We start from the raw sequence: 18925 nt of genomic DNA on the forward strand, positions 1-18925 counted from the left end.
GCGAGATGAGGAAGGGCGGGAGGAGGCTCGTGTGGAGCATAAACACCAGTTGGGCTGAACTGCCTGTTTCTGTAACATTCTGTGCCATTGTCAATTTCATTAACTTCTCTGCTAAAAAGCCTTAAGGAATCAAGATAGCCCCAGATACTTAGCAAGCATTAAAAAATAGCCAGCCCTAGCAAGTTTATAAAAATATAAGCCTTATGTACAACACATCCATTAGATGCTACAGTTCAGCGCAAGCTCCAAATGCTTCATGTCCCTGCAATGTGTCCCTTTGGTCCAGCTGTCTTTCCTGTCGTACCACAATTCATTAGGTAAGGGTATCAAGGGATATGGATCCAAGGCTGGCAAATGGAGTTAAGATACAGATCAGCCATGATCTAGCCGAATGGCGGAACAGGCTCGAGGGGCTGAAGGGCCTACTCTCCCGTTCCTATCTCCAGCTGCTTTCGCACTGGGGTCAGTGCCAGTGTCACAGGTCCTCATATGAGTGTCTCGCTGGCAAACCCCAAATTATACTTGCCGGATTCACTAAAGGCGACAGCCAGGGGACACCTGGTTAAAACAAGAATGGGTCTTCCCAGTGGCCAGGGTTCGTGGGTCCGTCAGATTTACTCTGGGGCTGTGGTCAGCTGTGGAATTCTTGCCGTCCAGGAGTTGGCGGCAAAACCTAACGTAAAAGCAGCTTCAATTTCTCCATAAGAGTCGCTCCACGTCTTCAACCTGGGTGAGCTCAGACTGGGCGTAATGTAACAGCAAAATACTGCGGATGCTGCAAATCTGAAATAACAACAGAAAGTGCCGGAAACACCCAGCGGGCCAGGCAGCATCGAGGAGAGAGAAGCAGGGTCAATGTTTCGGGTTGAGGACCCTTCGTCAGAACTGGAAAAATGTTAGGGAGGAGAGATTTTTAAGCAGGGGCAAGGAGGAGGGGAGGAAAGAACAAGGGGAAGGTCTGTGATAGGGTGGAAGGCAGGAGAGATTGACTTGACAAAAGGGACGATGGTGCAAGGCAAAAGGAGATGGTAATGGGACAAGTTAAGAACCTCTCCTTTTGCCTCGCACCATCATCCCTTTTGTCAGTCAATCTCTCCTGGCTTCCATCCGATCACAGACGTTCCCTTTGTTCTTTCTTCCCCTCCTCCCCGCGCCTGCTTAAAAACCTCTCCTCCCTAACCTTTTCCAGTTCTGACGAAGGGTCCTCGACCCGAAACGTTGACTGTTTCTCTCTCCTCGATGCTGCCTGGCCCGCTGGGTGTAATGTGTTGGCTCCGCTGTACCTTCAACACAGAAGAATGTCCCAAAGTGCTTCACAAAATGGCCGCCGAGTCACGGAGCGAGAGATTAGGGGAGGTGACTCAAAAACTCGGCCAAAGAGGTGGGTTTTAAGGAGGGACTTAATGGAGGAGAGGAGGGAGGTGGAGAGGCGGAAAGGTTTAGGGAGGGAATTCCAGAGCTTAGGGCCTTGATGGCTGAGGGCACGGCCGCCAATGGTGGGGTGAAGGGAGGGGGAGGGTGCACAAGAGGTCAGAGTCAGAGGAATGGAGAGTTCATGGAGGGCTGGAGGAGGTTACCGAGATAGGGAGGGACGAGGCCATGGAGGGATTTAAGCACAAGGGTGAGAATTTTAAATTTGAGGTATTGGGACTGGGAGCCAATGTAGGTCAGTGAGGAAAGGGGTGAGCGGGATTTGGTGGGAATAGGATACAGACGGCAGAGTTTGGGATAAGCTGAAATAATGGAGGGTGGAGGATTGGAGGCCGGCCAGGAGTGTGTTGGAACGTCGAGGCAGGAGGTGACAAAGGCATGGAGGAGGGTTTCATGGCAAATGGGCTGAGGTGGGAGAGACTAACCTGTCTCTGTGATGGAGAGGAGAGGCTGTTGGAAGTTCAGCTCAGGTTAAACAGGAAACCCAAGGTTGAGAGCAGTCAGCTCTTCAGACAGTGGCCAGGGAGGTGGAGGGAGTTGGTTGCAAGGGTTTGGAGTTTGTGGGCCAAAGATAATGGCTTTGGGCTTCTAAAGCCATGGCTTATCCAAGGCTGGATGCGAACAAGCAGCGTGACAGTAGAGAGTGGCCGACAGAGGTGGCGGGGAGGTGGAGCTGGATATCATTGGGATACAGGTGGACACTGACTCTATGGGCTCGATTTTCATTGACCTGTGGAGTCGGGATTGGAGGCATGCGGGGGGTTAAAGTCAGAATACGGGGGTCCCGACACCATCCCGCCCCCATGCTTGTATCAAAGGAGGCGGGTACCCGCCCCGCATTGGGACCCGCCTACCCGAGGCGGGAAGGGATTAGTGCCAATTAACTGCCTGTTAACAGGTAGTTAGTTAACAGGCAGTTTTTTAGCCTAATCCCTATTTTTGATGTTGAAGTGTGGGATTCCCGACGGCTCCAAACCACGCCAAGTTAGAGGAGTCGGGCCGTCGGGTTGAAGGACTTGGAGGGGTCGAGATGTTGGTGTTCAGGTGAGTGATGGGTGCATGAGTGCAAAGGTAAGTGTGTTTGGTGTGTCTAAAGTGTTTAAAGAAGTTTAAATGACCTGTACTTACCTTAACAGCCTTCCTTCCTCTAGGTTTCGGGAGTCCATCATCTAACCGGCACAGAAAGCAGAATGGCCGCGAGCTGTCAAAAGTGACAGCCTGCAGCTTTCTGTGCTGGTGAGATTTCTAACTGAGTCTGTGCAGAAGGACTCAGGTTAGAAGTAAGACTGTCAGTGTTTGACAGCTTCAAACAGCTGTGAAACATTGATATTTTAGCTGTCAAAACGTCTTGACAGATGAAATTTCAGTCTGTGATGTCACCTGTTGCCGGGTGGCCCTTAATTGGCCTACTGAGCCCGCTGGGCGGGCTCAACAAGGTCAATCAAGTTAAAATCGCGTGGATTGGCCGCATCTCGATGGAGGCGGGACTACAACCCCGAAAGTTGTAGTCCTGCCTCCTTCCCGACTTCTGAATGAAAATCACCCCCATGTCTGTGAATGATGTTGCCCAGGGGCAGCATGTAGATGAGGAAGAGATGGGGGGGGGGGGGGGGGGGCGCGGTCAAGGATGGATCCTTGGGGGACTCTGGAGGTGGTGGTGCAGGAGTGGGAAGAAAAGTAATTGTTGGATTGCATAGGTAAAAGTGGTAGCAAGCGAGGGCAGTCCCACTGAGCGGGACAATGGGGGGGAATGGGGGGGTGGTGTTGGAGCAAGTCATGGAGATGCAGAGCTGGGTGTCATGGGCATACATATGGAAGCTAACCCCAATTCTTTGGATGATGATACCAGCTTTAATGGCCTTTTCCCTGGCAAATCCATCACCATCTCCCATTCTGGTTACTTCCCCCGATACATGTCCCATCGAGTCTAAGAGGCGTAAACGTGAGCGCACCTGGTGGGCAACTGGCTTAGCCACTCATTACCAGATCTGGCTTGACCACATCAAGCTCTATCGGACCTTGGACTTCTTTGCCAAAATGGACCTCAACTCTAGGATCATCCTGGGGAGCAAAGATAACCCCAGATTCCTTATCTCCAATACCGTCTCCTAAAACCCCTCTCCCCTGACTTTCAACTAGTGTGAGGAGTGCATGGGTTTCGTAGTCTCCAAGATAGAGCTCATCCGTTCAGCTGCTTCCTCCTCCCCTCACCCACCAAACCAAACCTCCCGCCAGTCCTGTCCTCACCCTCGCGCTGAGCTCTTCTCGCTAGTTTCTCCCCCCTCTTCTTCACAACCCTCTCCAAGCTCATCTCATCCATGAGACCCAGCTCATGCTCCCCCAACCCTCCAACTAAACTTCCAATCACTCAACCGACCCTTCCTCACCCCTCCGTTTCAGTTGATATTGCATATAGTTCCCTCTCCTCAGGTACTGTCCCCCTCGAGCTGAAAATCTCTGCCAGCTCAAAAAACTCACCCTTGACCCCTCTCTGTCCTTGATCCCATCTCCAAACTCCTGTTCCTCTATAAGGTCCTTGAATATGTTACCACTGCCCAGATCCGTGGTCACCTGAGATACACCATTCTTTGTGACTGTGAAAGTGGTACATTATCCCTTCTCATCCTTTTTGACCTCTCTGCAACCTTCAACACAATTGATTATACCATCCTTCTCCAACACTTCTCCATTGTCCAACTTGGTAGGACTGCCCTTTCTTGCTTCCATTCTTACCGATCCAATCTAGCAATGACATCTCTTCCCACTCCCGTACCATTACCTCTAGCATCCCCAATGATCCATCCTTGACCCCGCCTCTTCCTTAGCCCGTGTGACTCCCTACACTCTGTACTCCCCCCGTGTGACTCCCTACAATCTGTACTCCCCGTGTGACTCCCTACACTCTGTACTCCCCGTGTGACTCTCGACACTCTGTACTCCCCGTGTGTAACTCCCTACACTCTGTACTCCCGTGTGTGACTCCCTACACTCTGTACTCCCCCCGTGTGACTCCCTACACTCTGTACTCCCCCCGTGTGACTCCCTACACTCTGTACTCCCCCCGTGTGACTCCCTACACTCTGTACTCCCCCCGTGTGACTCCCTACACTCTGTACTCCCCCCGTGTGACTCCCTACACTCTGTACTCCCCCGTGTGACTCCCTACACTCTGTACTCCCCCCGTGTGACTCCCTACACTCTGTACTCCCCCGTGTGACTCCCTACTCTGTACTCCCCCCGTGTGACTCCCTACACTCTGTACTCCCCCCGTGTGACTCCCTACACTCTGTACTCCCCACGTGTGACTCCCTACACTCTGTACTCCCCCCGTGTGACTCCCTACACTCTGTACTCCCGTGTGACTCCCTACACTCTGTACTCCCCCCGTGTGACTCCCTACACTCTGTACTCCCCACGTGTGACTCCCTACACTCTGTACTCCCCCCGTGTGACTCCCTACACTCTGTACTCCCCCCGTGTGACTCCCTACACTCTGTACTCCCCCCGTGTGACTCCCTACACTCTGTACTCCCGTGTGACTCCCTACACTCTGTACTCCCCCCGTGTGACTCCCTACACTCTGTACTCCCCCCGTGTGACTCCCTACACTCTGTACTCCCCCCGTGTGACTCCCTACACTCTGTACTCCCCCGTGTGACTCCCTACATTCTGTACTCCCCCCGTGTGACTCCCTACACTCTGTACTCCCCCCGTGTGACTCCCTACACTCTGTACTCCCCCCGTGTGACTCCCTACACTCTGTACTCCCCCGTGTGACTCCCTACACTCTGTACTCCCCCCGTGTGACTCCCTACACTCTGTACTCCCCCGTGTGACTCCCTACACTCTGTACTCCCCCCGTGTGACTCCCTACACTCTGTACTCCCCCCGTGTGACTCCCTACTCTGTACTCCCCCCGTGTGACTCCCTACACTCTGTACTCCCCCCGTGTGACTCTCTACACTCTGTACTCCCCACGTGTGACTCCCTACACTCTGTACTCCCCCCGTGTGACTCCCTACACTCTGTACACCCCCCGTGTGACTCCCTACACTCTGTACTCCCCCCGTGTGACTCCCTACACTCTGTACTCCCGTGTGACTCCCTACACTCTGTACTCCCCCCGTGTGACTCCCTACACTCTGTACTCCCCACGTGTGACTCCCTACACTCTGTACTCCCCCCGTGTGACTCCCTACACTCTGTACTCCCCCCGTGTGACTCCCTACGCTCTGTACTCCCCCGTGTGACTCCCTACACTCTGTACTCCCCCCGTCTGACTCCCTACACTCTGTACTCCCCCGTGTGACTCCCTACACTCTGTACTCCCCGTGTGACTCCCTACATTCTGTACTCCCCCGTGTGACTCTCTACACTCTGTACTCCCCCCGTGTGACTCTCTACACTCTGTACTCCCCCGTGTGACTCCCTACACTCTGTACTCCCCCCGTGTGACTCCCTACACTCTGTACTCCCCCCGTGTGACTCCCTACACTCTGTACTCCCCCCGTGTGACTCCCTACACTCTGTAGTGCTTTGTGCATTGAGTGCTGTTGGAGTTTTGCTAAGTGGGAGAGTTCGGATAAGTGGGAGGTGAGGGTGTGTTTTTTGCTCTGTTTTATTCCCCGCTCCCAGGCTTAGACAGCACTGCGGAGGTGGAACAGCGAGACGAGTCAACCAAACAGGCTCCACAGACAGTATTCAAGGAGGAGGTTGGTGATCAGCTGGTTGGTTGGTTTTCTTCCTTCGCTTCTCTTTCATACCTTTAAGTTGTTAAGTCCTATTGAATAGTGGTGTGATATTATCATATATATCTGGGCAGGGTCTTCATAACTGATAATAAGAAATTAAATTAATTATATAGAATGGAGCAGGTGATGTGTTACTGTTGCGAGATGTGGGAGCTGGTGAACCCCATTGAGGCTCACGGTGATTACATCTGCGACAAGTGTTTGCTGCTAGAGGAACTCAAGTTCCATGTTATGGAGCTTGAGACTGAGCTTCGGACACTGCAACACATCAGGGAGGGGGAGAAGTTCCTGGACTCTATGTTTCAGGAGATGGTCACACCTATGAAGTTAATTACTGCAGATGTAGTCCGTGGTCAGGGACAGGACGGTGTGACTACGAGTGAGGAAGGTACAGGGATCCAGGATGTAGTGTTGAAGGAGACGCAGCCCTTGTTCTTGTCCAGCAGGATCGAGGTTCTTACTCCCTGTGAGGGCGGGAGCGGGGACTGCAGGGAGGATGAGCAACCTGGCCACAGCACCGTGGTACAGGGGGCCATTCAAGTGGAGGGAGTAAAACGAAATGTTGTAGTGGTAGGGGATAGTATCATTAGGGGGATAGATAGGGTTCTCTGCAGTCAAGAGCGGGAGTCCCGAAGGCTGTGTTGCCTGCCTGGTGCCAGGGTTAAGGACATCTCTTCTGGGCTGGAAAGAAACTTGGAGTGGGAGGAGGAGGATCCAGTTGTCGTGGTCCATGTTGGTACAAACGACGTAGATAGGACAAGGAAGACGGTTCTGTTAAAGGAGTATGAGCAGCTAGGGGTCAAATTAAAAAACAGAACCTCAAGGGTAATAATCTCTGGGTTATTACCTGAGCCACGAGCGAATTTGGCTAGGATAAATAAAATTAAAGAGTTAAATGCGTGGCTCAAAGACTGGTGTGGGAGAAATGGGTTTTGCTTCTTGGGACACTGGCACCAGTACTGGGACAGGAGGGAGCTGTTCTGTTGGGACGGACTCCACTTGGCCAGTGCTGGGACTAGAGTCCTGGCGAATCATATAACTAGGGCTGTAGAGAGGGCTTTAAACTAATTAGTGGGGGGGGAGGTTTCTAGAGAGCAAATAATAGAAATGACAACAGAGAAGGTCATAGACTTAGGTAGCAGTGGGGGAATTAAAAAACAGAATGTGTCAGGAAGGGACAGAAGGTATGGAGTAAAAAGTAAAGTACTAAAAAGGGAAAAAACAGGAACTAAGTGTTACAAAACATATTTGAAAGTTCTTTATCTGAATGCATGTAGCATTCGTAACAAAATGAATGAGTTAACGGCACAAATAATGACATATGGGTATGATCTTGTGGCCATTACAGGAACATGGCTGCAGGGTGACCATGACTGGGAATTAAACATACCAGGTTATTTAACAATCAGGAAGGACAGGCAGGAAGGGAGAGGAGGTGGGGTGGCTATGTTAATAAAGGAAGGAATCACTGTAATACAGAGAAATGATATTGGGTCAAAGGAGCAGGATAGTGAAACAGTTTGGGTGGAGATAAGGAATAATAAGGGGAAAAAAACACTAGTGGGTGTAGTCTATAGGCCTCCGAACAGTTGCAACTCTGTTGGACGGAGTATTAATCAGGAAATAGTTGAGGCTTGTAATAAGGGAACAGCTATAATTATGGGGGATTTTAATTATCATATTAACTGGACAAATCAAATTGGGCAGAGCAGCCTTGAGGAAGAGTTCATTGAGTGTATTAGGGATGGGTTTCTTGAGCAGTATGTAACTGAACCGACCAGGGGGCAAGCAACCTTAGATTTGGTCCTGTGTAATGAGACAGGATTAATTAAAAATGTCGTAGTAAAGGATCCCCTTGGAATGAGTGACCATAACATGGTTGAGTTCCATATTCAATTAGAGGGTGAGAAGGTTGGATCTCAAACAAGCGTGCTGAGCTTGAATAAAGGAGACTATGAAGGTATGAGAGCGGAATTAATTAGAGTGGACTGGGAAAATAGATTAAAGGGTAAGACGGTACATGACCAGTGGTGTACATTTAAGGAGTTATTTTACAACTTCCAAAAAATATATATTCCACTGAGGAAAAAAGGGTGTAAAAGAAAAGATAGCCATCCATGGCTAAGTAAAGTAATTAAGGATAGTATCCGACTAAAAACAAGGGCATATAAGGTAGCCAAATCTAGTGGGAGGATGGAAGATTGGGAAGTCTTTAAAAGACAGCAAAAAATAACAAAAAGATTGATTAAGAAAGGGAAGATAGATTATGAGAGTAAATTAGCAAAAAATATAAAAACAGACAGTAAAAGTTTCTATAGTTATATAAAAAGAAAAAGGGTGGCTAAAGTAAATGTTGGTCCCTTAGAGGATGAGTCCGGGAAATTAATGGTGGGAAACATGGAGATGGCAAAAACACTGAACAATTATTTTGTATCAGTCTTTACAGTAGAGGACACTAAGAATATCCCAACACTGGACAAACAGGGGGCTCTAGGGGGAGAGGAACTAAATACAATTAAAATCACTAAGGAAGTGGTACTTGGTAAAATAATGGGACTCAAGGCGGATAAATCCCCTGGACCTGATGGCTTGCATCCTAGGGTCTTGAGGGAAGTAGCGGTAGGGATTGTGGATGCATTGGTAATAATTTTCCAAAACTCACTGGACTCAGCAAAGGTCCCGGCAGATTGGAAAACTGCTAATGTAACACCCTTATTTAAAAAGGGTAGTAGGCAGAAGGCTGGAAACTATAGACCTGTTAGCCTAACATCTGTGGTTGGCAAAATGTTAGAGTCCATTATTAAGGAGACAGTAACGGGACATTTGGATAAACATAATTTAATAGGACAAACTCAGCATGGTTTCATAAGGGGAAGTCATGTTTAACAAATTTGCTTGAGTTTTTTGAGGAAGTAACATACAGGGTGGATAAAGGGGAACCAGTGGACGTAGTGTATTTAGACTTCCAAAAGGCATTTGACAAGGTGCCACACAAAAGATTATTGCTCAAGATAAAAAATCACAGGATTGGGGGTAATATTCTGGCGTGGGTGGAGGATTGGCTCTCTAACAGAAAGCAGAGAGTTGGGATAAATGGTTCGTTCTCAGATTGGCAACCAGTAACTAGTGGTGTTCCGCAGGGGTCAGTGCTGGGTCCCCAACTCTTTACAATCTATATTAACGATTTGGAGGAGGGGACCGAGTGTAACATATCAAAGTTTGCAGATGATACAAAGATGGGACGGAAAGTAGTGAGTGAGGAGGACATAAAAAACCTGCAAAGGGACATAGACAGGCTAAGTAAGTGGGCAGAGATTTGGCAGATGGAATACAATACTGGAAAGTGTGAGGTTATGCACTTTGGCAGGAAAAATCATAGAGCAAGTTATTATCTTAATGGCAAGAAACTGGAAAGTGCTGTAGTACAAAGGGATCTGGGGGTCCTGGTGCACGAAACTCAAAAAGTTAGTATGCAGGTGCAGCAAGTGATTAAGAAGGCCAATGGAATGTTGGCTTTTATTGCTAGGGGGTTGGAATATAAAAACAGGGAGGTATTGCTGCAGTTGTACAAGGTATTGGTGAGGCCGCACCTGGAATACTGCATACAGTTTTGGTGTCCATACTTAAGAAAAGACATACTTGCTCTCGAGTCAGTACAAAGAAGGTTCACTCGGTTAATCCCGGGGATGAGGGGGTGGTCATATGAGGAGGTGGTCATATGAGGAGAGGTTGAGTAGATTGGGACTCTACTCATTGGAGTTCAGAAGAATGAGAGGCGATCTTATTGAAACATATAAGATTGTGAAGGGGCTTGATCGGGTGGATGCGGTGAGGATGTTCCCAATGATGGGTGAAACTAGAACTAGGGGGCATAATCTTAAAATAAGGGGCTGCTCATTCAAAACTGAGATGAGGAGAAACTTCTTCACTCAGAGGGTGGTAGGTTTGTGGAATTTGCTGCCCCAGAAAGCTGTGGAAGCTACATCATTAAATAAATTTAAAACAGAAATAGATAGTTTCCTAGAAGTAAAGGGAATTAAGGGTTACGGGGAGCAGGCAGGAAATTGGACATGAGTCTAGGTTCGGAATGGTCATGGCCCTGTGGGTAGTGGAGTGGGCCCAGGGGCCGTGTAGCCTTGTTCTGCTCCTACTGTGTTCTAATTCTGTTAGATTTCAGGAGATGGTTTTATTCCTGTTCCTGGCTGGGGTGGAGATCGCCTTTACAGAAGGTAAGTACTGTAGAAAATATAGGGACAGAGTGATCTCCTGGAAGAATTTCGATCGCCTAGATGGGTCGGAGAGGAATTTCCCAGATTTTTTTCTCCCAAATTGGCCATTGGGTCTTTATCTGGTTTTTCGCCTCTCCCGGGAGATCACATGGGTTAGGTTGGATGCAGAGTGATAGAAGATTTGAGGTTAGGATCAGATCAGCCATGATCTTATTGAATGGTGGAGCAGGCTCGAGGGGCCGATTGGCCTACTCCTGCTCCTATTTCTTATGTTCTTATGTACTCCCCCTGTGTGTGACTCCCTACACTCTGTACTCCCCCGTGTGACTCCCTACACTCTGTACACCCCGTGTGACTCCCTACACTCTGTACTCCCCGTGTGACTCCCTACACTCTGTACTCCCCCCTTGTGACTCCCTACACTCTGTACTCCCCGTGTGACTCCCTACACTCTGTACTCCCCGTGTGACTCCCTACACTCTGTACTCCCTGTGTGACTCCCTACACTCTGTACTCCCCCCTTGTGACGCCCTACACTCTGTACTCCCCCCGTGTGACTCCCTACACTCTGTATTCCCCGTGTGACTCCCTACACTCTGTACTCCCCGTGTGACTCCCTACACTCTGTACTCCCTGTGTGACTCCCTACACTCTGTACTCCCCCCTTGTGACTCCCTACACTCTGTACTCCCCGTGTGACTCCCTACACTCTGTACTCCCCGTGTGACTCCCTACACTCTGTACTCCCTGTGTGACTCCCTACACTCTGTACTCCCCGTGTGACTCCCTACACTCTGTATTCCCCGTGTGACTCCCTACACTCTGTACTCCGTGTGACTCCCTACACTCTGTACTCCCCCCTTGTGACTCCCTACTCTGTACTCCCCGTGTGACTCCCTACACTCTGTACTCCCCGTGTGACTCCCTACACTCTGTACTCCGTGTGACTCCCTACACTCTGTACTCCCCCCTTGTGACGCCCTACACTCTGTACTCCCCCCGTGTGACTCCCTACACTCTGTACTCCCCCTGTGTGACTCCCTACATTCTGTACTCCCCCCGTGTGACTCCCTATACTCTGTACTCCCCCCGTGTGACTCTCTACGCTCTGTACTCCCCCGTGTGACTCCCTACACTCTGTACTCCCCCCGTGTGACTCCCTACATTCTGTACTCCCCCCGTGTGACTCCCTACACTCTGTACTCCCCCCGTGTGACTCCCTACACTCTGTACTCCCCCCGTGTGACTCCCTACACTCTGTACTCCCCCCGTGTGACTCCCTACACTCTGTACTCCCCCCCGTGACTCTCTACACTCTGTACGCTCCCGTGTGACTCCCTACACTCTGTACTCCCCCCGTGTGACTCCCTACACTCTGTACTCCCCCGTGTGACTCCCTACACTCTGTACTCCCCCCGTGTGACTCCCTACACTCTGTACTCCCCCCGTGTGACTCCCTACACTCTGTACTCCCCCCGTGTGACTCCCTACACTCTGTACTCCCCCCGTGTGACTCCCTACACTCTGTACTCCCCCCGTGTGACTCCCTACACTCTGTACTCCCCCCGTGACTCCCTACACTCTGTACTCCCCCCGTGTGACTCCCTACACTCTGTACTCCCCCCGTGTGACTCCCTACACTCTGTACTCCCCCCGTGTGACTCCCTACACTCTGTACTCCCCCCGTGTGACTCCCTACACTCTGTACTCCCCCCGTGTGACTCCCTACACTCTGTACTCCCCCCGTGTGACTCCCTACACTCTGTACTCCCCCCGTGTGACTCCCTACACTCTGTACTCCCCCCGTGTGACTCCCTACACTCTGTACTCCCCCCGTGTGACTCCCTACACTCTGTACTCCCCCCCGTGACTCTCTACACTCTGTACGCTCCCGTGTGACTCCCTACACTCTGTACTCCCCCCCGTGACTCTCTACACTCTGTACGCTCCCGTGTGACTCCCTACACTCTGTACTCCCCCCGTGACTCCCTACACTCTGTACTCCCCCCGTGTGACTCCCTACACTCTGTACTCCCCCCGTGTGACTCCCTACACTCTGTACTCCCCCCGTGTGACTCCCTACACTCTGTACTCCCCCCGTGTGACTCCCTACACTCTGTACTCCCCCCGTGTGACTCCCTACACTCTGTACTCCCCCCGTGTGACTCCCTACACTCTGTACTCCCCCCGTGACTCCCTACACTCTGTACTCCCCCCGTGTGACTCCCTACACTCTGTACTCCCCCCGTGTGACTCCCTACACTCTGTACTCCCCCCGTGTGACTCCCTACACTCTGTACTCCCCCCGTGTGACTCCCTACACTCTGTACTCCCCCCGTGTGACTCCCTACACTCTGTACTCCCCCCGTGTGACTCCCTACACTCTGTACTCCCCCCAGTGTGACTCCCTACACTCTGTACTTCCCCCAGTGTGACACTGTACACTCTGTACTCCCCTGTACTCCCCATGTGTTTCATTAACACATGGCTGACCCATGTACTGTATCCTGGGGTATATGACATGTATGTGGAGAGGCACCTTGTGTGGAAATCCTCATTCAGCCCAACTTGCCAGCAGTATGAGAGGCTGCTCTATGGCGACTGCCCTTCCGAACACATCTCAGTGGCCCCAGGAACCTGAAGAGCCCCATTCTCTCTGGAGAGGCTCCATGGGCCAGGCAGCTGAGAATTCCTGGCTGCCTCTGGTGTGGAGAGCAGAGATGCGGATTAGGTTGCTGCTGGTGTCACACGGTGCTGGGTGCAATGAGGGCCCATTGTCAATGGTTTCTGTGTGGCTGTTGAAAGCAAGGACCATGAAGCATGTGGCCAGTTAATGAACTGGTGACCAGTAGGCATTAACTTCTCATCAGAATCGCAGTCAGCCAGCACCTGCGCAAATTCCTCGCAATAAAAGTCCCTGAGAACACAAACCTCAGACAGGATCGCAATACCAACAGGAGAATTCCTTTTATTGAATCCATCCCCTAAAGGATGTGTTAGGAACAGATTCACACACAACTCTGGATCCAGATTCTGGGCTATGGTATGCAGGGTATTTACTAGGTCCGGGCGTCACTGGGTCAGGTGTCTGGGTGTCACGTGTCTGGGCGTCACGGGGTCACGTGTCTGGGTGTCACTGAGTCGCATGTCCGGGCGTCACCGGGTCATGTGTCCGGGCATCACCGGGTCATGTGTCCGGGCGTCACCGGGTCATGTGTCCGGGTGTCACATGTCCGGGCGTCACGGGGTCACATGTCCGGGTGTCACCGGGGTCACATGTCCGGGTGTCACGTGTCCGGGTGTCACGGTGTCACGTGTCCGGGCGTCACTGGGTCACGTGTCCGGGCGTCACTGGGTCACGTGTCCGGGCGTCACTGGGTCATGTGTCCGGACATCACCGGGTCATGTGTCCGGGTGTCACATGTCCGGGCGTCACGGGGTCACATGTCCGGGCGTCACGGGGTCACGTGTCCGGGTGTCACGTGTCCGGGCGTCACTGGGTCACGTGTCCGGGCGTCACTGGGTCATGTGTCCGGACATCACCGGGTCATGTGTCCGGGTGTCACGGGGTCACGTGTCCGGGCGTCACTGGGTCACATGTCCGGGTGTCACGGGGTCATGTGTCCGGGCGTCATTGGGTCACGTGTCCGGGTGTCACCGGGTCACGTGTCCGAACGTCACCGGGTCACGTGTCCGGGTGTCACCGGGTCATATGTCCGGGTGTCACCGGGTCATATGTCCGGGTGTCACCGGGTCACGAGCCTGGGCGTCACTGGGTCACGTGTCTGGGTGTCACCGGGTCATGTGTCCGGGTGTCACGGTGTCCGGGCGTCACTGGGTCACGTGTCTGGGTGTCATTATGGGATGGAGTAGGGGAGTCCGTTACACGACTAATTTCGTTGATGTTGTGGCTGTGAATGGGAGCAGGGTTTATCTGGTCACTTCCGCAGAGACAGGAACGGGTTGGTCATTGATGACAGCCATTGACCTGGATCCAGGTCTGTGCGTTAACCAATGTTCCAGTGGATGGAGTGTGAGGAAGACAAGCTCTGAACTGAAAGCACTGGTCGGTTTTCTTACCCAGGCAAATCCATACTATAGTAGCCATCACATATGGGGTAACTAGCAAGCATGGAAATTAATGGGGAGGGGAAAGGGGAGAGAGAAACAAGAATGACGAAATAGTTAACTCACTCTGAACATGCAGCATGCAGCAGCTTAGACAGGAGTTTGTTCATCAACACACTCCCATCTCATTACTTCCAGACTTTAAACAGAAAATCCCAGTTAGCCCCAAAGCAGGGTCAGAAGATCATTCATGGGGCAGCTCAGCATCAAACTCAGTCATATCGCAAGATGGGCAACACGCAGGCCTGCAGACAGGGGGAGGGTGTGGGCCCAGGGAGGAGGGTGTAGGCCTGGAGGGAGGGTGTGGGCCCAGGGGGAGGGTGTGGGCCCGGGAGGAGGGTGTGGGCCCGGGGGGAGGGTGTGGGCCCAGGGGGGGAGGGCCCGGGGAGAGGGTGTGGGCCCTGGGGGAGGGTGTGGGCCTAGGGGGAGGGTGTGGGCCCAGGGGGGAGGGCCCGGGGGGAGGGTGTGGGCCCGGGGGGGAGGGTGTGGGCCTATGGGGGAGGGTGTGGGCCCAGGGGGGAGGGTGTGGGCCTATGGGGGAGGGTGTGGGCCTATGGGGGAGGGTGTGGGCCCGGGGGGAGGGTGTGGGCCTATGGGGGAGGGTGTGGGCCCAGGGGGGGAGGGTGTGGGCCCGGGAGGAGGGCCCGGGGGGAGGGTGTGGGCCCAGCGGGGGAGGGTGTGGGCCCAGCGGGGGAGGGTGTGGGCCCAGGGGGGGAGGGTGTGGGCCCGGGGGGGGGAGGGTGTGGGCCCAGGAGGAGGGCCCGGGGGGAGGGTGTGGGCCTATGGGGGAGGGTGTGGGGCCGGGGGGGAGGGTGTGGGCCCGGGGGGGAGGGTGTGGGCCCGGGGGGGAGGGTGTGGGCCCGGGGGGGAGGGTGTAGGCCCGGGGGGAGGGTGTAGGCCCGGGGGGAGGGTGTGGGCCTACGGGGGAGGGTGTGGGCCCAGGGGGGAGGGTGTGGGCCCGGGGGGAGGGTGTAGGCCCGGGAGGAGGACCCGGGGGGAGGGTGTGGGCCCAGCGGGGAGGGTTTGGGCCCAGCGGGGAGGGTGTGGGCCCGGGGGGAGGGTGTGGGCCCGGGGGTGGAGGGTGTGGGCCCAGGGGGGATGGTGTCGGCCCGGGGGGAGGGTGTGGGCCCAGGGGGGAGGGTGTGGCCCCAGTTGGGGGAGGGTGTGGGCCTGGGGGTGGGGGGAAGGGTGGAGGGACAGACCTAGTGATGTGTAGCATGCCAGGAACAGGTGATACAGCTGTATTATTGTTGTAATCATCCGACTACCAGGATGGTAAAAGGCGAGCTAGATAGGCCTCGGTTTTCCCAGCAATTCCTATGTTCCTATGTAAGTGGTAGCTACAGACCTGGGGCAGAGGACAGGCATGGAGCATGGGGTAGGCCCAGGGTCAAGGGGCAGATCCTGGGACATGGGGTGGGTCCAGGGTCAGGGCACAGAGCAGGGTTGAGGGCAGGGCCAGTCAGGGGGCAGGCCCAAGGTCAGGGGGCAGGCCCAAGGTGAGGGGGCAGGCCCAAGGTCAGGGGGCAGTCCCAGGGTCAGGGGGCAGGCACAAGCTCAGGGGGCAGGCCCAAGGTCAGGGGGCAGTCCCAGGGTCAGGGGGCAGGCACAAGCTCAGGGGGCAGGCCCAAGGTTAGGGGGCAGGCCCAAGGTCAGGGGGCAGTCCCAGGGTCAGGGGGCAGGCACAAGCTCAGGGGGCAGGCCCAAACACAGCAGTGAACTGGAAAATTAGAACAGGGCAAATGCAGACGCTTTTAAATTATTGAATTAACCGTCGAGTCCAATGGTATTTTCATTCAGAATAAAAATGAAACTTCTGTTCAAAAACTACAAGGTACTGATCTGACCAGCAATGTTAAATGGCCCACCAAACATGGGAGGGGCCAAACCTCTCCATTCAGCCTGAATTTGGCATTAACTCATTAGAAAATTCGAATGGTAACTCCCTTTATCTTGATTTTCCTCTCTGTCCATGATCATCCCACATTTGCAATCCCAATAACCCCAGGCAGTGGCCAAGGTACCCCTGTCCTGCCCCGTGAATCTAACAACTAGAGGGGCACACACTACCTTCGTAAGCATCTCCCAGCCCAGCCTCCCCACTCCAGACTCCCCGAGGTCCTGCTGCTTGTGCTGCCAGGGGGTGGGGGGGGCGGCGGGGCTGGTGATGGATGTGAAGCCCTCAGACTAAACACAGTGGACCTCAAAGTATAGCACAGGTGAGGGAGGCCATTGGGCCCATCAGTCTCACCCTTCCGTCGTTCCCTCAACCCAGCATCTAACTGAGTTTTTGCCTCCTCGCCCCAGTTAGGGTTGCTAACTCGAATTGGATGTACGCCTGGAGGCTTCATCACATGACCTCCTGCCTCCAACAGCCCCGCCCCCTCACACTCCCGCCATTGGCCGTGCCGACACGTCCAATCTCCCGCCGCCCCGACTTCCCACGGCCAATGGGGAAACGACCAGACTGTTACCCGATTGGATGATTCTTGACCGTCAGTCAAACCGCCATTTCCCCACCACCCCCCCCCCCCCGCCCGTTCAATATTTTTATAATTAATAAACAGAAGCAATTAAAGGAAAATGAAAATAAAACACAATTTTTTTCAGGCCCCGGTGATTTTTTCCCCCCCGGGTGTTGCCCCCGGCAGTGTGTCCTGGAGATTGACCTTCAATTCCTGGTGGCTAATGTTCCCGCGCGGCCCCTTTAACGGGGTGGGCGGCCCATTCAATTCCTCGTGCATGGGCGGTTAGTTCAATTGTCAAGCCGTTGAGCAGCCTGCGCGGGACCTCCGGGCCCCCGTGCAGCTTCACAGGAACATTGTTGGCAACTCTATTCCCGGAGACAATTCCAAGTATTGATCTCTCAGTCTGTGAAAAAAGCTCGTCCTGACGTCAGTCCCCAACTTGCCTTTCACCAGTTTGTGGCTGTGACCCCCTTTAACGTGAAACCCTGCTCGGCGCTGCATTTTGTATCTTATTTACCTCTACATAAACCCACCCTTCTCATTCGCCTGCCATCGAGGCTGGGCATTCCCCGGACCTTTGTCACCGAGTCGCTCTGGTGCCAGTGACCGTTCTCTGCACCAGTTCCAGGGTTTAGGTCCTGTCCCTTGCGCCTTGTTGAGCAGAACTGAACGCAGTGCTCAAGGTGCGGCCCGACCAGCGCCCTATGCCGCTTCAACGGGACAACCTCCGACGTGTACTCTACCGATCAGCAATATTGCTCAGCATAGTGCAGTCCACGATGGCTGCACCCACTCAGTGTGGCCGTCACCCCCAGTTCTTTTTTTAGCTGCTTCCCCCCTAACTAGTTCAGCACCGCTCGTTAAGAATGTTTTCAGTTGGCAGGCTTATCTTTGTTGGATGTCACCTGCCACCTATTTCTCCCATTGCCCAGGACCTTGGCTGCTTCATCACGCTTGACTGCTCAATGCCATTGGCATTTGATCAACAACCATTGCGTTTCTGAAGCCCACTTGTGTGTGCAGATTAGACACAGTAAGGATGTCCATTAGAAACCATGCCCAGACTCGGCTTCTCCAGCAGTGCTTGCAAACCTGTCTGTAAGTCACTTTCTTCATGTGACCCACCTCTCTCGCCATTTTCCCACTCAATATCTGACTGCTCAACTTCCCCTCTTGGTCTCCCATACTAGCTGATGTTATCGCTTTCCTCAGACACTGTCCTCCACCCTTTTAGAACCACAATGAAAAACTAAATGGCACAATTCTAAAGGGGAGCGGGGGCAGGAACAGGGAGACCTGGGGGTGTATGCACACAAATCTTTGAAGGTGGCAGGACAAGTTGAGAAGGCTGTTAAAAAAGCATCCTTGGCTTTATTAATAAAGATGGTGTGGAGATGCCGGTGTTGGACTGGGGTGGGCAAATGTAAGAAGTCACACGACACCAGGTTATAGTCCAACAGTTTTATTTGAAATCACAAGCTTTCGGAGCGCTGCTCCTTCGTCAGGTGAAGTGGAGAGATGCCTATAGACACAGATTATATAGTCAGAGAATAATGCCAGATGATTACAGGTAATCTTTCTAACTGCCATTTATCACACCTCGGCAGAGAGATAATCACAGCAATCAAAGGTGTGAATGGTGTCCAAACAGGTCAGTCAGGAAAACATTACATCAAAGAACAATGAAGTGGGGTCACAAGGGGTCAAATGTTGCAGATGCTGGGGTCTGTATGAAAAACAAAAAACAGACAAAAAACATTTTCTTTGCTGGAAATCACAGTGTGTCTCGAAGGCTGCCTTAGAGAATGCTTACCCGAAGATCGGAGGCTGAATGTCCCGATGAACGGACACCGCGCAACAATCGCCAGGCAGGAGTGTTCCCTCCCAGTCGGGGAACACTTCAGCAGTCAAGGACATT

General features: G+C 53.0%; 1 protein-coding gene across 2 annotated transcripts in view; it reads right to left on the bottom strand.

The window, feature by feature from the left end:
• LOC147097600 (adhesion G protein-coupled receptor L1-like) overlaps window positions 1-18925 on the bottom strand; it is a 410191-nt gene that overhangs the window by 46082 nt on the left and 345184 nt on the right. The window lies entirely within an intron of this gene.

This window comes from Somniosus microcephalus, chromosome 31 (genome assembly GCF_052327205.1).
Source record: "Somniosus microcephalus isolate GS21.2 chromosome 31, FLI_Smic_1.0, whole genome shotgun sequence".
In the NCBI taxonomy this organism is placed as follows: domain Eukaryota; kingdom Metazoa; phylum Chordata; class Chondrichthyes; order Squaliformes; family Somniosidae; genus Somniosus; species Somniosus microcephalus.